Source organism: Hyperoodon ampullatus (assembly GCF_949752795.1).
Source record: "Hyperoodon ampullatus genome assembly, chromosome: X".
NCBI lineage: Eukaryota > Metazoa > Chordata > Mammalia > Artiodactyla > Ziphiidae > Hyperoodon > Hyperoodon ampullatus.
This window is the reverse complement of record NC_136913.1, coordinates 103714913-103737402: the sequence shown is the minus strand read 5'-3', so window position 1 is coordinate 103737402 and position 22490 is coordinate 103714913. Positions and strand designations below refer to the sequence as shown.

The window sequence follows — 22490 nt, the reverse complement described above, 5'->3', positions numbered from 1 at the left end:
AGCCCGTGTGCCACAACTACTGAAGCCCACATGCCTAGAGCCCATGCTCTACAACAAGAGAAGCCACCGCAATGAAAAGTCCGCGCACCGCAACGAAGAGTAGCCCCGGCTCGCCGCAACTAGAGAAAGCCCACGTGCAGCAACGAAGACCCAACACAGCCAAAAATAAATACATAAATAAATAAATAAATTTTTAAAAAGATAAAAAATGGCATTCATTCAGTCCTAGAGCCCTTTCACTGAGTTATGCTTAGCTACACAGATTTAGTAAGGTCACTACACAAGTATAAAAAGAAACCACAGTAAGGTATAGTGGAAAAAACAGACTTGGGCAGATGTGAGTGGGTTGGGATTCTGGTACTCCCACTTAGCTGTGTGACCTTGAGCCTGATTCTTCATCTGTAAAATAGAGATAATAATACCTTCCCATAGAGTTGTTTTGAGGATTAAATGAGTTAACTACCGATAGTGTCAAACTGCTTACAGTTTCCAAAATATGACATGCTGTTTACTGCTTTCATGTCTGTGCCTGGAACCCTGAGCCTGTAATAACCATTCCTTTTGTATTCACACTGTGCCTCTCCTGTTGTTTGGCAAGTGCCTGGCCTTCAAGAAAGACACAACTCAAACACTAACATGTTTGTGAAGCCTGCCTTGATGGTAGGTGATAGACAGATATGGTTACTTAATATTGAATGAATGAGTGTCTGGAACCCAGTAAGTGCTAAGTATATGTTTGCTTTTTCATCACTCTCCCCTTTTCTGCTTTATCCCAACAATTCTCTCTTTAAGTGACTTGTTTGATACGGCTGATTCTCCTTTTCTTCTAAAAACCTTCTAAAGTCAATTGGATAGGGATATATAACCCTCCTACTGAGAAAGAGGAAGTGGATATTGCCGACAATAATACAATCTACCCACCAAAAGCAACAGGTAGCTTATTTCAAATATGAAAAAAGTTGAGAGAATATACTACAAATGTGTCCTTTGTGAAAAATTACTTGGCCATATGAAATCAAATCTGATAAGAAATGAGTCAAAATGAAGAATTAAGAATGGACATTTTGCAGTGCGCCAGTCTATGTAAATGGAGGACTAAGACCAAACTACAAGATTATGAATATGTGATGGAATGAAACTATTATAAACCCTGACACAATAAAAATCCATTCATTCATTTGTTCATTAAATACATATCACTTAGTACCTACTCCGTGCCAGGCAATGCTCTACACACTGTGGATACAATCATCATCAAGATGAAGTCGCAGTCTTCATGAAACTTAGATTCTAATGGGAGAGACATACAGTAAACATATTATCTAAATATATAACATAATATCAGATAGTAATGAGTGCTATGAAGAAAAATAAATAGCATAAAGGAGGAGAGAATAATGAGGGTGCTATTGTAAATAGTGTGGTCAGGGACGACCTCTCTGAAAAGATGATGGATGAGCAAAGAACGGAATGAACTAAGGGAAAGAGCCATGCAAATATCTGGTGAAGAGCACTCTAGGCAGTGGAACATGCCAATGCCCTTCAACCAAAGACCATCAGGAACTTACTCATAGCTGACAAGTTGGGTTTATTATTCTTTGCAGGCAGGAAGAATGAACACCATAGGGAACCATGGGGTGTTTCAGTAAGAGAATGTTAGAAAGAACCTACTATAGTATTTGAGTGATTTACGGGAGGGTCTAAGGAAGTGGCAGTTCACTCTAAAGCAGATGCTGTCAGAAAGCAGGGGCAATTGTATGATTGGGCATCTCAATAACCTCATATATAGGGAGGGCAGACTAGGACAAAGATAAAGCTGTAATTGATAAAGTAGCAGTCACCCATTTTGGCCAAGAGAGGGAGTGTTTGGTGTTTTCTGGGTGGCACAGTGACTTCTTTTTTGTCTGTGCTTAGACAAAATTATGAAGTGGTCTTGTTTCGTCTCACGTTGTCAGTCACCTAGTGACCTTGTCTTAGATTGGTGTTCTGTGAGTTTATGTCCAACAGAAGAACATGGCCTGAGCGCTAGCCAGCTTCCAGATATCAGGGGCTGCTTCCCAATCCATTTTCTCTAACAGCAAGTGAAAAGTCTAGAATATAAGGAATAAATTTTAGAGGTGGTGGAAGAGGAGGGAGGAGGTATAATATTGGCTATCTCCTCATCTTTAGTAGAAAATAGTTAATAGTGCATTATTATTGTATGGGACATACTTATACTAACACATTATTCATTGTTTAGCTGAAATTCAAATATAAGCGAACCTACTGTATTTTTTTTCTTTTTGCTAAATCTGACAACACTAAAATAAAAACACTGTCAGCTGCATAGGAAATACTTTGAATACTTGGTGCTTTTTCTTCTCGTCCCACTTAGATTTTTATTTGAAATCAGGACTCAGAAAAAAATATGTAATTCGATTTTGAGCCATTCCTATATATTCTACATGTACATAGACGCCCACATCTGTGCATATATTGATATTATGTATATGTACGTATGTACATACATACACACACACGAGAAACAGTAAGCATCCAATAGTATAGAATATGTAACACACACGCACAGAAGGCACCTGAAACACAAGCAGAATTGACTGTGTTGGTGATACGGCCACTCAGTGAAATGTATCTTGTGGTCTGTCATCCTTCCTTTCGGTCATTTCAAGTACGAGGCTGAGAAAGACACGGTCTCCGATCCAACTTGGACCTGGCGCGCCTCCTGAGCAACCGGAAGGATGAGCAGAACCGATTGCAGCAGCGGTTTATTTACACGGATGCACACACCCCTTTCACATCGGCGGGAGGCCACGTAGGCCTGGGGAAGGATTTTGCCGGCGTACCCGGAACGGTTTACTCAGCTTTGGTTGGGCGGGGGAGGGTTGCGCAGCGGCGCGTTCTGGGAGCCGAAGAGACCGAGATCTTCCCGGGCTCTTGAGAGTGTTACCTCTTTCGCGGCAACAATAGCTCGGGTATCTCGCTCGCGCGGCCCGGAGTGTGAAGCGTCGCAGTTCGTCGAAGAGCCCCGAGCCCGCGGGGCGGCCGCTCTCGTTCGCACTCTTGCTCTCGGCCCGGGGACCGGAATGGCCTCGGCCATCAGCTGGGTGGCCTCAGCCTAGGCTCCCGAAAGCAGCTCTGCAGCCCTGGCTTGCGGTGTCGTTCGCGAAAGCGGCCCTCGGCACCTCGGTGCGCCCCTTCCGCTTCTGCGTCCTCGTCCGCTGAGCGCTGCCGCCACTCGCGCCGCTGCGGGAGCGACGAGCCGGGACCCAGGCTCCTGGACCGGGAGGAGGTGAGTGATAAGGCCGCACCTTCGCTCTGAGGAGCCCACCTGCCTTCAGAGTCCGCTTCATCTCTCATCCCGCTTCTGAACGGTCCCAGTTAAGCATTTTCTACCTTCTTTGCGCCCATTTCCATCTTTTGCTTCAGTCCACGACAGCTCCTTATTTGACCTTTTTCTCCCTTAATTCTCACTCATCCTTGGGCCCCTTCATACGGTGCTGTGACCCCTCCACCCCCTTTCACCTCTGGTCTGGCAGAAGACATGGACAAGGGTCCCAGACCTATTTACGTTGTGTTATCATTTGTGAGCAAGTTTTTATTCTCCACTAGACTGGGTTCGTGGAAAGGAGGAGCCCGATTTTACTCATCACAGAATTCGCAGTGCCTAGCACTTAGTAAGAGCTCATCCGTTGTGTGTTGAATGAATGAACAGATTGGTTTGAGATGATAACAGGATGTGTAAGTGGAAATTCTTTGTAGGGAGTTGGGAAGGGTTGAGGTTAAGGGTTTAAACTGGAGAAGAGAAAACCTTCCCCCACGACAGGATTGGATGAATGTAGGAAAAGCGATGTGCGTAACTGCAAATGGGGCTACCTTGAGAAAGGTCTTGTGAAATGGTCTCAATCTTGACCTTGAGGAATGAGGGGAGGGTGAGATCAATTTTCCTCTAATGAAAGTGAGTATTGGAGCGGAAAAATAGTTTAAGAAGGAAAAGTTCTAATTATTGCTGTGTAAGTATTCATACCTCCCAAGTGCCTTGAATGTGTTAAAAATGAGAAATTTACAAACATTACAGGCATTGAGGGGCAGGTTGAAATTACAACAGCTGGGAGATGTCTTGATGATTCTTTTTCTTCCAGCAGTGGGAGGTAATAAAGCATAGTGAGGAGGAAGATAGTGGCTGGATTCAGACTGCCTGGGTTTGAAGCCCTGCTTTGCCACTTAATACCTGTATAACTTTGGGTGTTAAGAGTTTACCTGAGCTACTCTGTGGTATTGCTGCCTCAGCATCCATTTTGTTTGCAGGGACTAGCCCTCTCCTGTAAGCACATGCCCTAGATAGCAACCCATAAAAATCACAAGCAAATGTAAGTTCCTGATATGACTTCCCTAATAACAGCCCCTGTGATCTGCAGTCTCCCCTGCCTCCCAGTGCCAGTATGCTGTATGGCCCCCTTAGAGAAGACCCTCGTGGGGCTTACCAAAACCCCCGCTCTTTTGGTTTAAATTGACCAAAATGGCTCTAGCCTGGGAACGCCAAAGCACTCCACCCACAGACCATAATAAAAGCATGTGCCCCAGGTCCTGTCACTCTCTGCACCCTATCTTGACCTCCCCATGTAATCCCTCGAGGTGTGCTGGATACTTCCTACCAGACCTGTGAGTAATAAACTACTCTATTTCAATTTCTCTTGTGGTCTGTTGTTGAACTTTGGCTCACCATCTGGCACCCTGTGCTCCACTTAACAAATGTTAATTTAAGGGAGTCAAAACATTGGGCAAATTACTTAACCTCTCCAAGGTACATTTCTTCACCTGTGAAAACGGGGATAAAAATAGTGCTGACATTTTTAGGGTTGTTGTAATGATTTAGTGCCTGGAACATAATACACATTACGTTTTAGCTATTAGGGTTTCATACCTGAGAGAAGGAACAGTAAAAATAGTCCCGAGTTATATTGGAGACCTACCTCTCCAAGTTATATGTTTCAGAAAGGTCACCCACAATCTGTGTCAATCAAAAACCAAACAGGTTATTTTAGAATCCTAACCAAAAGGTGTAAGAACAGCTTGGATGAAATTTGCATTTGTGCATGTAGAAGATAATTCATCTTGAGTCCAGATGAAACCAGGTAGCAGCAGGGACTGTTTTAATGGTCTCTTATTCACCCTGTTGGTGAGAGAGGTAATCCCTCCCTAGGGTTATGGGGCAGCTGAACATAGGACACCTGACACTGGACACATAAGATCCACTATGCAGGGATAATCTGGAACTGCATCTGTCCCTTTGATAAAGAGGGTTGTTTGGCTAGGGGACATTTTCTGCCAGAGCAGAGTGGGAAGGGGAATTTGCAGTTAGGCCATTGGAAGCCCTAGTGGTTTCCCCAGATGTCGAGGCAGCACATAATATTGGGCCTTAATTTTAGGCCCTACACCACAAGGACTGTGTGTCTTTACAGTCTGGCAGGCATCATTGGCCCCTATACTTATATATTCCAAGGGCTATTATTTGTATGTTTACTTTTAGATTATCTGCTTCTGGAACTGGGCGACGCTCTGAGTCCAAATCTGCAGTTATAATACATTCTCCCCTGAATAAAGAAGTAAAAATAATTGATTTAAGCAATGAAACCAAATATATTTATTTTGTAAGGATTAAAAAAAAACAGAGACATAAGCAGCTAAACTTTGGAGAATTGAGCCTCTGTTAGTTTTCTCCTTTTCTTTTTTTCAGTTTATGAGTAATAGCAAATACTAAACAGAAGAAATGACAGAAGAAATGACAAACATTATAATAAAACAAAAGAAATTTAATGTCCTCCAAAGAGCAGATGGACAATGTACTCCTTTTCCAAAAAGGAACTAAAGGAAAAACAAAGAAAACAAACCCTGAATCTCATTGAATACAACTTTTGTCACATAGAACTTTTCAGAGCTCCCTTTATTTTCTACTTCTTGTAGTGCTTCATTTTTTTTCAAAATTGAAATATTTACTTGACAGAAAATTTTTGAATTTAGTAAAGAAATGGCAATAACTTGTACATACATTAATTCAAAATATTTCTACTAAGCACCAAATAGTTCCCAAAATTTTCACCAAGAACCTCTTCATCACTGAAAGAATGCCTAAAATGTAATCAGTTTAATTAGGTTTTTAATCAAGAAATCTAAAGCTGCCAATCAGTAGTGCTTCATTTTTAAAAACTGTCTTTACTAGTTCCTGGGTTTCTGAAAACTAAAGTTTTAACCAAATTGGAACAGACTTCTTTTTCCTTTCATAAATATGCATAAACAAATGAAGTTATTTCCAAATGTAAAACTGTTTCTGTCACATACTGCAGAAGATGAAATGAGCAATTAGGAGCTCTGTCATGCATGCGGCAGAAGGGATGCGCTTGACAGCCTCCCAGGCTGCATTTCTAGCCTGGCTGTTCAGGCTGTCTGTAGTCTGTACCATTTGATAGTACTATCAGAACATCAGACCCTAAGTGTTAAGTTTACATTTATACCAAGTTTTTATTAATTTAAAATTTAAAACATAAAGGGAGAATAGAATAAGTGGACTTGTTCAATTTGAATATATATAAAATATATATATATATATATAATATAATGGAATTCAGCTATTTAAAAAAAATTTTATTTCTATATTTAAATTTGTATTTCATAACATTTCTACCTATTGAAATCCATGAGTTCACACCAGTACCTCAAATTCCAATCCATAGCACAGCGTTCATTCTAGCTTTCCCCTTTTTTCTAGAATTCACCTATTGAGTTATAATTTACATGCCTATATCTTCTGCAAAATTAAGTGAGATAGGATTAGAGAATTGGGAGCTCCTGAAGTATGAGGACTTTCTGCAAAGAATCCTTGTTTTAGACTGAATTGTGTGCCCCAAAAATTCATATGTTGAAGCCCTAACCCTCAAAGTGACTGTACTTGGCAACAGGGCTTTTAAGGAGGTAATTACGGTTAAATAAGCTCATAAGGATGAGGCCCTAATTCAGTAGGACGGGTGTCCTTATAAGAGGAAGAGACACCAGAGATCATGGTCAATCGGTATCTCTCTGTCTCTCTCTCCTTCTATCTCCCCCTTATCCTCCTCTCTCCCTCTACTCTTCTTCTCTCCCTCTCTCCCCACTCCCACCTCTCCTGACCTGAGCACAGAGGACACAGAGAAGAGGCCACAGCAAGAAGGTGGCAGTCTACAAGCCAGGAAGAGAGGTCTCACCAGAAACCAACACTGATGTCACCTTGATCTTGCATTTTTATTTTCTTTTTGAATTTTATTTTATTTTATTTATTTTTTTAAACAGCAGTTTCTTATTAGTTATCCATTTTATACATATTAGTGTACATATGTCAATCCCAATCTCCCAATTCATACCAGCACCACCCCACCACCACCACTTTCCCCCCTTGGTGTCCATATGTTTGTTCTGTACATCAGTGTCTCAATTTCTACTCTGCAAACTGGTTCATCTGTACCATTTTTCTAGGTTCCACATATATGTGTTAATATACGATATTTGTTTTTCTCTTTCTGACTACTTCACTCTGTATGACAGACTCTAGATCCATCCACGTCTCTACAGATGACTCCATTTCTTTCCTTTTTATGGCTGAGTAATATTCCATTGTATATATGTACCACATCTTCTTTCTCCATTCGTCTGTCAATGGGCATTTAGGTTGCTTCCATGTCCTGGCTATTGTAAATACTGCTGCAATGAACATTGGGTGCATGTGTCTTTTTGAATTATGGTTTTCTCTGGGTATATGCCCAGTAGTGGGATTGCTGGGTCATATGGTAATTATATTTTTAGCTTTTTAAGGAACCTCCATACTGTTCTCCATAGTGGCTGTAACAATTTACATTCCCACCAACAGTGCAAGAGGGTTCCCTTTTCTCCACACCCTCTCCAGCATTTATTGTTTGTAGATTTTTTTATGATGGCCATTCTGACTGCTGTGAGGTGATATCTCATTGTAGTTTTGGTTTGCATTTCTCTGATGATTAGTGATGTTGAGCATCCTTTCATGTGTTTGTTGGCAATCTATATATCTTCTTTGGAGAAATGTCTATTTAGGTCTTCTGCCCATTTTTGGATTGGGTTGTTTGTTTTTTTTGATATTGAGCTGCATGAACTGCTTGTAAATTTTGGAGATTAATCCTTTGTCAGTTGCTTCATTTGCAAATATTTTCTCCCATTCTAAGGGTTGTCTTTTGGTCTTGTTTATGGTTTCCTTTGCTGTGCAAAAGCTTTTAAGTTTCATTAGGTCCCATTTGTTTATTTTTGTTTTTATTTTCATTACTCCAGGAGGTGGAACAAAAAAGATCTTGCTGCAATTTATCTCAAAGAGTATTCTTCCTGTGTTTTCCTCTAAGAGTTTTATAGTGTCCAGTCTTACATTTAGGTCTCTAATCCATTTTGAGTTTATATTTGTATATGGTGTTAGGGAGTGTTCTAATTACATTCTTTTACATGTAGCTGTCCAGTTTTCCCAGCACCACTTATTGAAGAGGCTGTCTTTTCTCCATTGTATATCCTTGCCTCCTTTGTCATAGATTAGTTGACCATGGGTGCATGGGTTTCTCTCTGGGCTTTCTATCCTGTTCCATTGATCTATATTCCTATTTTTGTGCCAGTACCATATTGTCTTGATTACTGTAGCTTTGTAGTATAGTCTGAAGTCAGGGAGTCTGATTCCTCCAGCTCCGTTTTTTTCCCTCAAGACTGCTTTGGCTATTTGGGGTCTTTTGTGTCTCCATACAAATTTTAAGATTTTTTTGTTCTAGCTCTATAAAACATGCCATTGGTAATTTGATAGGGATTGCATTGAATCTGTAGATTGCTTTGGGGAGTATAGTCATTTTCACAATATTGATTCTTCCAATCCAAGAACATGTTATATCTCCCATCATGTTTGTATCATCTTTAATTTCTTTAATCAGTGTCTTATACTTTTCTGCATACAGGTCTTTTGTCTCTCTAGGTAGGTTTATTCCTAGGTATTTTATTCTTTTTGTTGCAATGGTAAATGGGAGTGTTTCCTTAATTTCTCTTTCAGATTTTTTTATCACTAATGTATAGGAATGCAAGAGATTTCTGTGCATTAATTTTGTATCCTGCTACTTTACCAAGTTCACTGATTAGCTCTAGTAGTTTTCTGGTGGCATCTTTAGGATTCTCTATCTATAGTATCATGTCATCTGCAAACAGTGACAGTTTTACTTCTTCTATTCCAATTTGTATTCCTTTTATTTCTTTTTCTTCTCTGATTGCCATGGCTAGGACTTCCAAAACTATGTTGAATGATAGTGGTGAGAGTGGACATCCTTGTCTTGTTCCTGATCTTAGAGGAAATTATTTCAATTTTTCACCATTGAGAATGATGTTTGCTGTGGGTTTGTCGTATATGGGCTTTATTATGTTGAGGTAGGTTCCCCCTATGCCCACTGTTTGGAGAGTTTTTATCATAAATGGGTGTTGAATTTTCTCAAAAGCTTTTTCTGCATCTATTGAGATGATCATATGGTTTTTCTTCTTCAGTTTGTTAATATGGTGTATCACATTGACTGATTTGCATATATTGAAGAATCCTTGCATCCCTGGGATAAATCCCACTTGATCATGGTGTGTGATCCTTTTAATGTGTTGTTGGATTCTGTTTGCTAGTATTTTGTTTAGGATTTTTGCATCTATATTCATCAGTGATATTGGTCTGTAAGTTTCTTTTTTTGTAGTATCTTTGTCTGGTTTTGGTATCAGGGTGATGGTGGCCTCATAGAATGAATTTGGGAGTGTTCCTTCCTCTACAATTTTTTGGAAGAGTTTGAGAAGGATGGTTGTTAGCTCTTCTTTAAATGTTTGATAGAATTCACCTGTGAAGCCATCTGGTCCTGGACTTTTGTTTGTTGGAAGATTTTTAATCACAGTTTCAATTTCATTACTTGTGATTGGTCTGTTCACACTTTCTGTTTCTTCCTGGTTCAGTCTTGGAAGGTTATATACCTTTCTAAGAATTTGTCCATTTCTTCCAGGTTGTCCATTTTATTGCCATAGAATTGCTTGTAGTAATTTCTCATGATCCTTTGTATTTCTGCGGTGTCCATTGTAACTTCTCCTTTTTCATCTCTAATTTTATTGATCTGAGTCCTCTCCCTCTTTTTCTTGATGAGTCTGGCTAATGGTTTATCAATTTTGTTTATTTTCTCAAAGAACCAGCTTTTAGTTTTATTGATCTTTGCTATTGTCTTCTTTGTTTGTATTTCATTTATTTCTGCCCTGACCTTTATGATTTCTTGCCTTCTACTAACTTTGGGTTTTGTTTGTTCTTCTTTCTCTACTTCCTTTAGGTGTAAGGTTAGGTTGTTTATTTGAGCTGTTTGTTGTTTCTTGAGGTAGGATTGTATTGCGGTAAACTTTCCTCTTAGAACTGCTTTTGCTGCCTCCCCTAGGTTTGGATCGTCCTGTTTTCATTGTTATTTGTCTCTAGGTATTTTTTGATTTCCTCTTTAATTTCTTCAGTGATCTCTTGGTTATTTAGTAGCATATTGTTTAGCCTCCATGTGTTTGTGTTTTTTATGTTTTTTTCCCTGTAATTGATTTCTAATCTCATAGCGTTGTGGTCAGAAAAGATGCTTACTATGATTTCAATTTTCTTAAATTTACTGAGGCTTGATTTGTGACCCAAGATGTGATCTATCCTGGAGAATGTTCCATGTGCACTTGAGAAGAAAGTGTAATCTGCTGTTTTTGGATGGAATGTCCTATAAATATCAGTTAAATCTATCTGGTCTATTGTGTCATTTAAAGCTTGTGTTTCCTTATTAATTTTCTGTTTGGATGATCTGTCCATTGGTGTAAGTGAGGTGTTAAAGTCCCCCACTATTATTGTGTTACTGTCGATTTCCTCTTTTATAGCTGTTAGCAGTTGCCTTATGTATTGAGGTGCTCCTATGTTGGGTGCATATATATTTATAATTCTTATATCTTCTTCCTGGATTGATCATTATGTAATGTCCTTCCTTGTCTCTTGCAACATTCTTTATTTTAAAGTCTATTTTACCTGATATGAGTATTGCTACTCCAGCTTTCTTTTGATTTCCATTTGCATGGAATATCTTTTTCCATCCCCTCACTTTCAGTCTGTATGTGTCCCTGGGTCTGAAGTGGGTCTCTTGTAGACAGCATATATATGGGTCTTGTTTTTGTATCCATTCAGCGAGCCTATGTCTTTTGGTTGGAGCATTTAATCCATTCATGTTTAAGGTAATTATCTATATGTATGTTCCTATTACCATTTTCTTAATTGTTTTGGGTTTGTTTTTGTTGGTCCTTTTCTTCTCTTGTGTTTCCCACTTAGAGAAGTTCCTTTAGCATTTGTTGTAGAGCTGGTTTGGTGGTGCTGAATTCTCTTAACTTTTGCTTGTCTGTAAAGCTTTTGATTTCTCCTTCGAATCTGAATGAGATCCTTGCCGGGTAGAGTAATCTTGGTTGTAGGTTCTTACCTTTCATCACTATAAATATGTCCTGCCACTCCCTTCTGGCTTGTAGAGTTTCTGCTGAGAAATCAGCTGTTAACCTTATGGGAGTTCCCTTTTATGTTATTTGTCATTTTTCCCTTGCTGCTTTCAATAATTTTTCTTTGTCTTTAATTTTTGCCAACTTGATTACTATGTGTCTCGGCATGTTTCTCCTTGGGTTTATCCTGTATGGGACTCTCTGTGCTTCCTGGGCTGGGTGGCTATTTCCTTTCCCATGTTAGGGAAGTTTTGAACTATCATCTCTTCAGATATTTTCTCGGGTCCTTTCTCTCTCTCTTCTCCTTCCGGGACCCCTATAATGCGAATGTTGTTGTGTTTAATGTTGTCCCAGATGTCTCTTAGACTGTCTTCATTTCTTTTCATTCTTTTTTCTTTATTCTGTTCCGCAGCAGTGAATTCCACCATTCTATCTTCCAGGTCACTTATCCGTTCTTCTGCCTCAGTTATTCTGCTATTGATTCCTTCTAGGAATTTGTATTTTTCATTTCAGTTATTGTACTGTTCATCTTTGTTTGTTTGTTCTTTAATTCTTCTAGGTCTTTGTTAAACATTTCTTGCATCTTCTCGATCTCTACCTCCATTCTTTCTCCGAGGTCCTGGATCATCTTCACTACCATTATTCTGAATTCTTTTTCTGGAAGGTTGCGTATCTCCAGTTCATTTAGTTGTTTTTCTGGGGTTTTATCTTGTTCCTTCATCTGGTACATAGCCCTCTGCCTTTTCATCTTGTCTCTCTGTGAGTGTGGTTTTTGTTACACAGGCTGCAGGATTGTAGTTCTTGCCTCTGCTCTCTGCCCTCTGGTGGATGAGGCTCTCTAAGAGGCTTGTGGAAGTTTCCTGATGGGAGGTACTGGTGGTGGGTAGAGCTGGCTGTTGCTTGGTGGGCAGAGCTCAGTAAAACTTTAATCAGCTTGTCAGCTGATGGGTGGGGCTGGGTTCCTTCCCTGTTGGTTGTTTGGCCTGAGGCGACCCAACACTGGAGCCTACCCAGGCTCTTTGGTGGGGCTGATGGCGGACTCTGGGAGGGCTCACACCAAGGAGGACTTCCCAGAACTTCTGCTGCCAGTGTCCTTGTCCCTGCAGTGAGCGACAGCTGCCCCCCGCCTCTGCAGGAGACCCTCCAACACTAGCAGGTAGGTCTGGTTCAGTCTCCTATGGGATCACTCCTCCTTCCCCTGGGTGGTGATGTGCACACTACTTTGTGTGTGCCCTCCAAAAGTGGAGTCTCTGTTTCCCCCAGTTCAGTCAGAGTCCCGCAGTCGATTCCCACTAGCCTTTAAAGTCTGATTCTCTAGGAATTCATCCTCCCGTTGCCGGACCCCCAGGTTGGGAAGCCTGATGTGGGGCTCAGAACCTTCACTTCAGTGGGTGGACTTCTGTGGTATAAGCATTCTCCAGTTTGTGAGTCACCTGCCTAGCAGTTATAGGATTTGATTTTATCGTGATTGCACCCCTCCTACTGTCTCATTATGGCTTCTCCTTTGTCTTTGGATGTGGGGTATCTTTTTTGGGGAGTTCCAGTGTCTTCCTGTCGATGATTGTTCAGCAGTTAGTTGTGATTCCAGTACTCTCACAAGAGGGAGTGAGAGCACGTCCTTCTGCTCTACCATCTTGAACCAATCCTTGATCTTGGATTTCTAACCTCCAGAATGGTGAGAAAATAAATTTCTGTTGTTTAAGCCACCCAGTCTCTGGCATTTTGTTATGGCAGCCCTAGCTGACTAATACAATCCTGAACCACAGTAAGTCTTTTAAAAATGTATTTTAAAAATATGTTATAACATTTATTAAATCCAGTGCCTATTTTAAATTTTTTTTTAATTTATTTATTTTACTTTTTTTTTTATTTTTGGCTGTGTTGGGTCTTCGTTGCTGCACGTGGGCTTTCTCTAGTTGCGGTGAGCGGGGGCTACTCTTCGTTGTGGTGCATGGGCTTCTTATTGCAGTGGCTTCTCTTGTTGCAGAGCACGAGCTCTAGGCGTGTGGGCTGCAGTAGTTGTGGCGCGTGGGCTTCAGTAGTTTTGGCGCATGGGCTTCAGTAGTTGTGGCGTGCAGGCTCGAGAGTGCAGGCTCAGTAGTTGTGGCTCACGGGCTTAGCTGCTCCGCGGCATGTGGGATCTTCCCAGACCAGGGCCCGAACCCGTGTCCCCTGCATTGGCAGGCGGACTCCCAACTACTGCGCCACAAGGGAAGCCCTAAATTTTTTTAATTAAGTGAGGAACTTTAAGTGCGTCTCACATATTTCTTCTTTCTTGTGATTTATCCTTTTATATCCCTTAAGTTTTAAAAATATGGAACATACCTAGGAATTAAAACATGTTGCCAGTGGATTTTAGCATGCTAATTGTTCTTTTTAAACTATAATTCATGGGGTGCTAATTTCCTATTCATAGAAGGGTTCAGTGTTAAAACAAATAATGCATTTATGTTATTTTGAATTATTTTTTTTCTTCAACTAACCCAATAACAGATTGCATACCGGATTTTAGCATTACAAAGGGATTTTAAAGGTGAATATGCCAGTATGGTTTTATTTAGTTAATTTTCCTATATACAATACTATCTGAAGGCTTAATGCTTCTTCTTTTTCCTTGTTTCTTTTCTCTTTGGTGCTATTTATTAGCTGCTGCTTCCCTCTCCTCTATTTCCGTGTCTACTTTAGGTTGAGTTGAGACAATGTGCTTCACAGATAAACTTCTAATTTGTGACTAGTTCATAAAGCATTATTATTAGAAACTTGTACTTACAGATAATCTTATAAGAACTTGAAATCAGAGAATTAGAGTTGGAAGGCACCCTAAAAATAATTTTCTAGGCAATACCTAAATTATTCCAGATGTGATGTTAAGTGGAAAAGACTCTGTGATATGGAAATGCCCTTTTTAAGCTATTGTAGAATGTTAATAATACTCATTTTCAGAATTCTCTTACAACAGGATGAAATCTCTATACTGTACTGTGTTAGGTTCTTGCTCTGGGGAGACAGAACAGTTGCTACTGTACCGTATGACTGTTCCACATGTAGAATGAAATTATGAAGTCTTCCCTCAGCCTTCTTATCTCCAGTTTCTTTCATCTTTCATTATGGTTCCTATTTCCCTGCATTTGCCCTGTGGTTTCTTCTGAAAATATAAATCCTTCATGTTGCTTTCAGTGTGAATAGCATTTTGTTAACTCGAAAGCATTATGCAAATATAAATGATTATTCTGTTATTATGAAGGTGGTTGGCCAGTAAGCTGTACTGTTACAAAAGCACTCAGGTGCTGGCTTTGAATGGTTCTTGGACAATCAATTTGTTACTGAAAATTTTTAAGTGTATATTTTTATACTCTGTGGTCCATATTTTATCACTTTTCTGATTCTTACTACAGTTTTCTTTAAATTCAGCTCTGATGAACATACGCCAGTAGAGGACGAAGAGCCAAAGAAAAGCACCACATCAGCTTTTGCTTCAGAAGATATTTTTTAAATATAGGATTTTTTTATTGAGAAGTTTAAAAAATACGTTTATAAATAGTTGAACATTAGACTTTACTCAAATCGCCTGTCATCAATTCCTTTGCAGTATTTTTTTTTTCTTTGTGGTACGCGGGCCTCTCACTGTTGTGGCCTCTCCCATTGCGGAGCACAGGCTCCGGACGCTCAGGCTCAGTGGCCATGGCTCACGGGCCCAGCCGCTCCGTAGCATGTGGGATCTTTCCGGACCGGGGCACGAACCCGTGTCCCCTGCATCGGCAGGCGGACTCTCAACCACTGCGCCACCAGGGAAGCCCATCTTTTCAGTATTTTTAATACAATAAAATTGATGCTCAGAAATACTTCTTTAGAAGTTAGTTTTTTATTTGTATTTTATGTAGAAGAAAAGAAGAAGAGAAGAAGTCTAGTCATTCAAAAGAAAGATCCAAGAAAAGGAGGAAGAAAAAATCATCTAAAAGAAAACACAAGAAGTATTCTGATGATAGTGACAGTGACTCTGATTCTGAAACAGACTCCAGTGGTAAGACAGCCAACATCCTTCTGTGAGCCTTGCTTGTACTTCTTGTAAGCTTATTTTAGAAGAAGGTTCTTAAAAAAAATAATAGCCAAGAGTTTTGAACACTCACTGACTTTGTGTTGGGCACCCTGCTAAGTGCTTGATATGCATTATTGCTATTTAATCCACACAGTCACTGTAGGACACATCTTAGAGATGGAGAAATGGAGGCCCAGAGCAGGTTATAAGTGATACAGCCACTATGGAGAACAGTATGGAGGTTCCTTAAAAAACTACAAATAGAACTACCATACGACCCAGCAATCCCACTACTGGGCATATACCCTGAGAAAACCATAATTCAAAAAGAGTCATGTACCACAATATTCATTGCAGCTCTATTTACAATAGCCAGGACATGGAAGCAACCTAAGTGTCCATCAACAGATGAATGGATAAAGAAGATGTGGCACATATATACAATGGAATATTACTCAGCCATAAAAAGAAACGAAATTGAGTTATTAGTAGTGAGGTGGATGGACCTAGAGTCTGTCATACAGAGTGAAGTAAGTCAGAAAGAGAAAAACAAATACCATATGCTAACACATATATATGGAATCTAAGAAAAAAAAAAGGTCATGAAGAACCTAGGGCTAAGACAGGAATAAAGACACAGACCTACTAGAGCATGGACTTGAGGATATGGGGAGGAGGATGGGTAAGCTGTGACAAAGTGAGAGATTGGCATGGACATATATACACTACCAAACGTAAAATAGATAGCTAGTGGGAAGCAGCCGCATAGCACAGGGAGATCAGCTTGGTGCTTTGTGACCACCTAGAGGGGTGGGATAGGGAGGGTGGGAGGGAGGGAGAGGCAAGAGGGAAGAGATATGGGGATATATGTATATGTATAACTGATTCACTTTGTTATAAAGCAGAAACTAACACACCATTGTAAAGCAATTATACTCCAGTAAAGATGTTAAAAAAAAAAAAGTACTGCACCCAAGGCCACACAGTTGGGATTCAAACCTAAGCCGTGTGACTCCAGATTGGTTGTGTGTAGCTATACAAGGCATGTGGCATCGAACCGTGTTGGGGTTAGTCTGTGAGACGTGTGGTGCCAAACCAAGCCACAGGGGGCTGCCTCAGCCCAGTGGAGCGGCTCTTTTGTGAGATTCTCACACTTAGTGGGCACCTTGTGCAATTTTCAAAAAGGTACACCATAGGGGACTCCCTCAGGCCAGCAGCTGATTTATGTATCACACTTCCTGTGGGGCGGCACATCACAAAAAAGTCACTTTTTTGTGCCCTCTCCTGGCTGATGACTGACAGAGGGTGCCTCCTCTGGGGACACGTTACACTAAGGCACCCCTTCCTCTGATGTCACCTGGGTTTCCTGGCCCTCACTGTCACCTTTCTTCCTCACTGCTGGAAGGCTGAGCTTTCTTGATGTGCAAATCTGAGCATGGCAGTCCCTACTTAAAATCCTTCCGCTGTTCTCCATGGCCTTCAGGGTAAAGTCAGATCCCGATTGATCTCTCGCATCACACGTACCCTGTGGCTCTCCTGCAGCGTCCTCTTTGGCCTAAGGATGACTTTCCATGTCCTTGATACTGCATGTCCTTTCTCTTGACTCTGTCGCTTGATACAGAGAGTCCGTCTGCCTACAATGCCGGTCTCTCCCTGCACGCGGCTTGGCTTACTCATTGCTATGATGGGCATGCATTACTTTTGTAATGAAACTGATTTTTAAAAGAACTAGCTTAAGAGTCACCTTTTCCTGGTCAACCGTTCCTCAACCACTATCCCCAAATCAGCCTGATTTTGAGACTCCTCTGTATGCCCAGAGCACCCCATGCTTCTCTCTCACTCAGATTCTACTTGCCTCTTTCCCTGTGTCTCCTCCACTAGAATGAGCTCCTGGAAAGCAAACCCCCAAACACACACATCATGAAAATACTCAAACATTGAGAAAAGTAAAGGGAGTAGTATTATTAATGCCATGTACAGTACTTGTCACTCAGGTTTAACATTTGTTAGCATTTTGACATACTTGCTTCAGATAGGGATTTTTTTGTTGAGATAGTCAAGGTAAAATACACTAAATATTTCTGTCTGCAGCACTTTAAAAAACGACATTTTCCTTTTTTTTTTTTTTTTATTAGTTTCTGCTTTATAACAAAGTGAATCAGTCATACATATACATCTGTTCCCCCATCCCCTCCCTCATGCATCTCCCTCCTTCCCACCCTCCCCATCCCACCCCTCCAGGCGGTCACAAAGCACCGAGCTGATCTCCCTGTGCTCTGCGGCTGCTTCCCACTATCTATCTACCTTACGTTTGGTAGTGTATATATGTCCATGCCTCTCTTTCCCTTTGTCACAGCTTACCCTTCCCCTTCCCCATATCCTCAAGTCCATTCTCAAGTAGGTCTGTGTCTTTATTCCCGTTTTACCCCTAGGTTCTTCATGACTTTTTTTTTTTTAATTCCATATATATGTGTTAGCATACGGTATTTGTCTTTCTCTTTCTGACTTACTTCACTCTGTATGACAGACTCTAGGTCTATCCACCTCATTACAAATAGCTCAGTTTCGTTTCTTTTTATGGCTGAGTAATATTCCATTGTATATATGTGCCACATCTTCTTTATCCATTCATCCGATGATGGACACTTAGGTTGTTTCCAGCTCCGGGCTATTGTGAATAGAGCTGCAATGAACATTTTGGTACATGTCTCTTTTTGAATTATGGTTTTCTCAGGGTATATGCCTAGTAGTGGGATTGCTGGGTCATATGGTAGTTCTATTTTTAGTTTAAAAAACGACATTTTCCTACTTAACTACAATACCATTATCTCACCCAGTAAGTTAATAATTCCCTATATCATCTAATACCTAGTGTGACTTTAATTTCTATGCTTCCAGTGCCTAGCACGGTTCGTGACATAAGCGTTTGAATGAATGAATTTCTCTGATATAACAAATGGGACAGCAAAAGCATATTTATCTGGTCAAAGGTATTAACATGGGGACTTCCCTGGTGGCACAGTGGTTAGGAGTCCGCCTGCAAATGCAGGGGACTTGGGTTCGAGCTCTGGTCCAGGAAGATCCCATATGTTACAGAGCAACTAAGCCCATGCGCCACAACTACTGGGCCTGTGCTCTAGAGCCCGTGAGCCACAACTAATGAACCCACGTGCCACAACTATGGAAGCCTGCACGCCTAGAGCCTGTGCTCCACGACGAGACATGCCACCGCAATGAGAAGGCTGTGTGCCACAACGAAGAGTAGCCCCTGCGCGCCGCAACTAGAGAAAGCCCGCACGCAGCAACGAAGACCGAACACAGCCATAAATAAATAAATAAATAAATAAAAAATTTATAAAAAGGTATTAATGTTTAGAGGTAAACTTTTTTTTTCAATTTTAATGTGTTTTAATTTTCAGATGAAGATACAAAGGAAAGCAAAAAAAAAGCCCAGCAAAAGAAAAAGAAGAAACACAGATGATCAGGTTTTTTAATTTAATTTTTATTATGGAGAAGGTCAAATATATATACAAGTATAGAGAATAGTGTAATGATCTCCCATGTACATATCACCAACTTGAACAATTATCAACTTGTGGGAAGTTGCCACCACCTCCCAATTATTTTGAAACAAATCCCAGATATCATTTCATTTATAAACAATTCAGCATGTTTCTCTAAAAGAGAGACATTCTTTCTTTTTTAAACATAACCACATTACCATTACTATGCCTAAAAATTTAACAGTAATTCCTCAGTTCTTATCACACTTCATTTTTATTTTGTTTTCTAGCCTGGCAGTTTCACATGAGGAAGACAGCATGAAGAAAGCCAAGGTTTGACCGCTTCTTTTCAGTGATCCATTAATCTGGAATATTAATCAGGGCCTCCCTCTTGCTTCCAGCAGCAGTAAACCAAAATTTTCCCTTTTAGTGTTTAATCATCAGATCTAGGGTCTTTTCAAGGACGCTGAATGAGACAAAATATATTTGAAGGCATAATTGTCACTTCTGAGCTGGGGAGGACACAACAATATGGCTCCTGTGGTGGGGGGAGGGGTGAAAAGGGAGAAGAGCCTCTTTCTGGCCTCGATGGAGGCACCTCTTGTGTTCCCTTTGAAGCAGCAGTTCCTTTGGGCCAGAATGGTTTGTTCCCCTATATCCTTCACAAAAAGGGAGGGTAGTGAACAGAATCTGGAGCATCTAGGACAAAACTAGGTGAATATTTGGATGCTACATTCCCATAAAGCCCTATGAATAGTAATTTCTTAGGAAGGTTCCTTTAGAGTCCAGGCTTGTGCCTGAGCTCCTCATCATGAATGGAGCTCGGCCCCATTTTGCAGCACACTGTTCTCTCACTAGGGACTTTTCCCACCTCATCTTACATGCGTATGTATCTGAGAAGTGCAGGGTCTAGTGATAGTGCTTAGGGACGTCACCTCATGAAAAGAGACCTTCTTGACATTCCTTAGCAATTCTTATCCATATAATACTAACCCCATTTGGCACATAAAAACAAGTATACAAGAGAATTCACATCTTTACTGAAAATACAAAAAATATGCTCTGTTGAAAACACAGTGCACTGTTTTCATTTATTCAATTCATTTATCAGGCATTTGGTGAACTGCTCTTGAGGTGCTATGAAAAATTTCAATCTGGCAAAAAAATACTTTGGAAAAACTCATAGAAAACATGTCTTACAAGATAGGGACTAGAAAATGAATGCTGATGACAGGGACCCATGCCAGGCCAAGCAAAGCTAAGCCAAAGGAAGGTACAGGTGGAGGAGGCAAGGGCAGACAAGGCAAGGATGGCATGGGTGGCCCAGGTATTTGGGGCTTCAGTGGCACCAGAGGAACCCAACTCCAGTTGGGCTCCCGAATAAATATGGCATTATAGGGTCCCTCCAGGATTATGATGACAGGGTGACCCATGGCCACTGGGGATGTATTTCTGAGAATTAAACCCCTCTGATATCTCCAACACTTGGCCCTCCCATTCTTAAACCAAAACTTCAATCAGAGGGAAAAAAGGTATTGGTTTAGTATATTGAACAGTTAATGTCTTAATAGAAAAACACAACATGCAAATCTATGTGCTATTGATGAAATTGAAGAAACTATTTCATTATTGCTCAAATATCTTAGGAAAGTTAATACTGTACCCCTCCCTTCAGCCTACCCTTAGTGACCGTAGGCTATATGTGCCAAGCTCTGGTCTAGGCTTATTGCTTTGTTCCTGTCCTCCCACTTTTAGTATTCTTTAACTATTTTCCATGTCCTACATGCAAACCAGCTAGTGAATTGCACTGTGTCCTTGCTGTTAATGCTTTGCCTGGTAACAGGGTAAAGACATGTTAGTGTTCTGACAGCAGTCCAGCTGCCCTGCCCCTCCTCACTAGGGACAATGTCACCCTGGTGATGGGGGGAGCTGAGCATGGTAAAAACTCAACCCCTTTCAAAGTCATACTGAGGGAAGCAGCCCCTATTTTAAAACCCCATCTTCAGTCTGAAGTAAATAATTAATAGGAAGGAACATGTTGGATTTTTAGACAGAAGCCTTCCTTCAAGGATGACTAAGGAGTCATTCACCCTCTGAAACATCTTGAGAGAAAGGTGGTCTGGCAAGGGGGCCCAGGGTTGTTTTGACTTGTCTTACTGGGACGTGAGAGTTGCTGAAGATCTGGTCACTGCCTTGATATCTTAGTCTTTAATGCTAAGGAAAGTTCAACCTAACTAGGTTCAACTCCATTCAAACCCAGTATCTGCCCAGCCAATAATTTGGAGGGAAAGAGGCAGACCACTGTCAGTTCTGCATGTGCCAACCTACCCCCACCCTCCAGTCTTCGTGGGCTCAGGACACTGTCAGCTAACCCGGTTCTACCTCCAGGTTCAGGATTCTGGATGGAAGGTGATGTTGCCGGAGTAGGTCCTGCCAGCCCTACTCCTCAACTAGGAGATCCCAACACCAACAAGAGTTCTAAGGCAGGAGGGTGGAATTAGGCATTTTAGAACAAGGTCAACAACAGTGTGGCACCCCCGTGTTCACTGCAGCATTATTTGCAGTAGATAAGGAAACAACCTAATTGTCTATCCACGGATGAATGGATAAAGAAAATGTGTATACAGGCACATCTCAGAGATATTGTTGGTGTGGTTCCAGACCACTGCAACAAGGCGAGTATCGCAATAAAGTGAGCCACACGGATTTTTTGGTTTCCTAATACATGTAAAAGTTATTTTTACACTATACTGTAGTCTATTAAAGTATGCAATAGCATTATGTCTTAAGAAATAACATAAAGGGCTTCCCTGGTGACCCAGTGGTTAAGAACCCACCTGCCAATGCAGGGGACATGGGTTCGAGCCTTGGTCTGAGAAGATCCCACATACCATGGAGCAACTACGCCCGTGTGCCACAACTACTGAGCCTGCACTTTACAGCCCACGTGCCACAACTACTGAGCCTGCGAACCACAAATACTAAAGCCTGCATGCCTAGAGCCCATGCACCGCAACAAGAGAAGCCACCGCAATGAGAAACCCACGCAACGAAGAGTAGCCCCCGCTCGCTGCAACTAGAGGAAGCCCATGCACAGCAAAGAAGACCCAACGCAGCCAAAAATAAATAAATAAATATTTTTTTAAATGTAAAAAAACCCACAACGTAAATACCTTAAAAATACTTTATTGGTGAGGAGCTTCAAGATGGCAGAAGAGTAAGACACAGAGATCACCTTCCTCCCCACAAATACATCAGAAATACATCTACATGTGGTACAACTCCAGAACACCTGCTGAACGCTGGCAGAAGACCTCAGATCTCCCTCCCAAAAGGCAAGAAACTCCCCACGTACCTGCGTAGGGCAAAAGAAAAAAGAAAAAACAGACAAAAGAATAGGAACGGGACCTGCACCAGTG

At 41.0% G+C, this 22490-nt stretch overlaps 1 long non-coding RNA gene across 4 annotated transcripts in view; it reads left to right on the top strand.

Moving 5' to 3' along the window:
• The first annotated feature begins 2880 nt into the window (after nt 1–2880).
• The window catches only part of LOC307069324, a 41600-nt gene continuing 21990 nt past the window's right edge, over nt 2881–22490 (top strand). For 2 of the 4 annotated variants that reach the window (XR_013811490.1, XR_013811491.1), the window contains exons 1-3: nt 15230–15553; nt 18988–19053; nt 19362–19404. This is a non-coding gene — a long non-coding RNA (uncharacterized lncRNA). Of the gene's footprint in view, nt 3290–15229; nt 15554–18987; nt 19054–19361; nt 19405–21459; nt 21746–22490 lie in introns of those variants that run through there. The other 2 variants (XR_013811493.1, XR_013811492.1) reach the window with 2 other exon arrangements.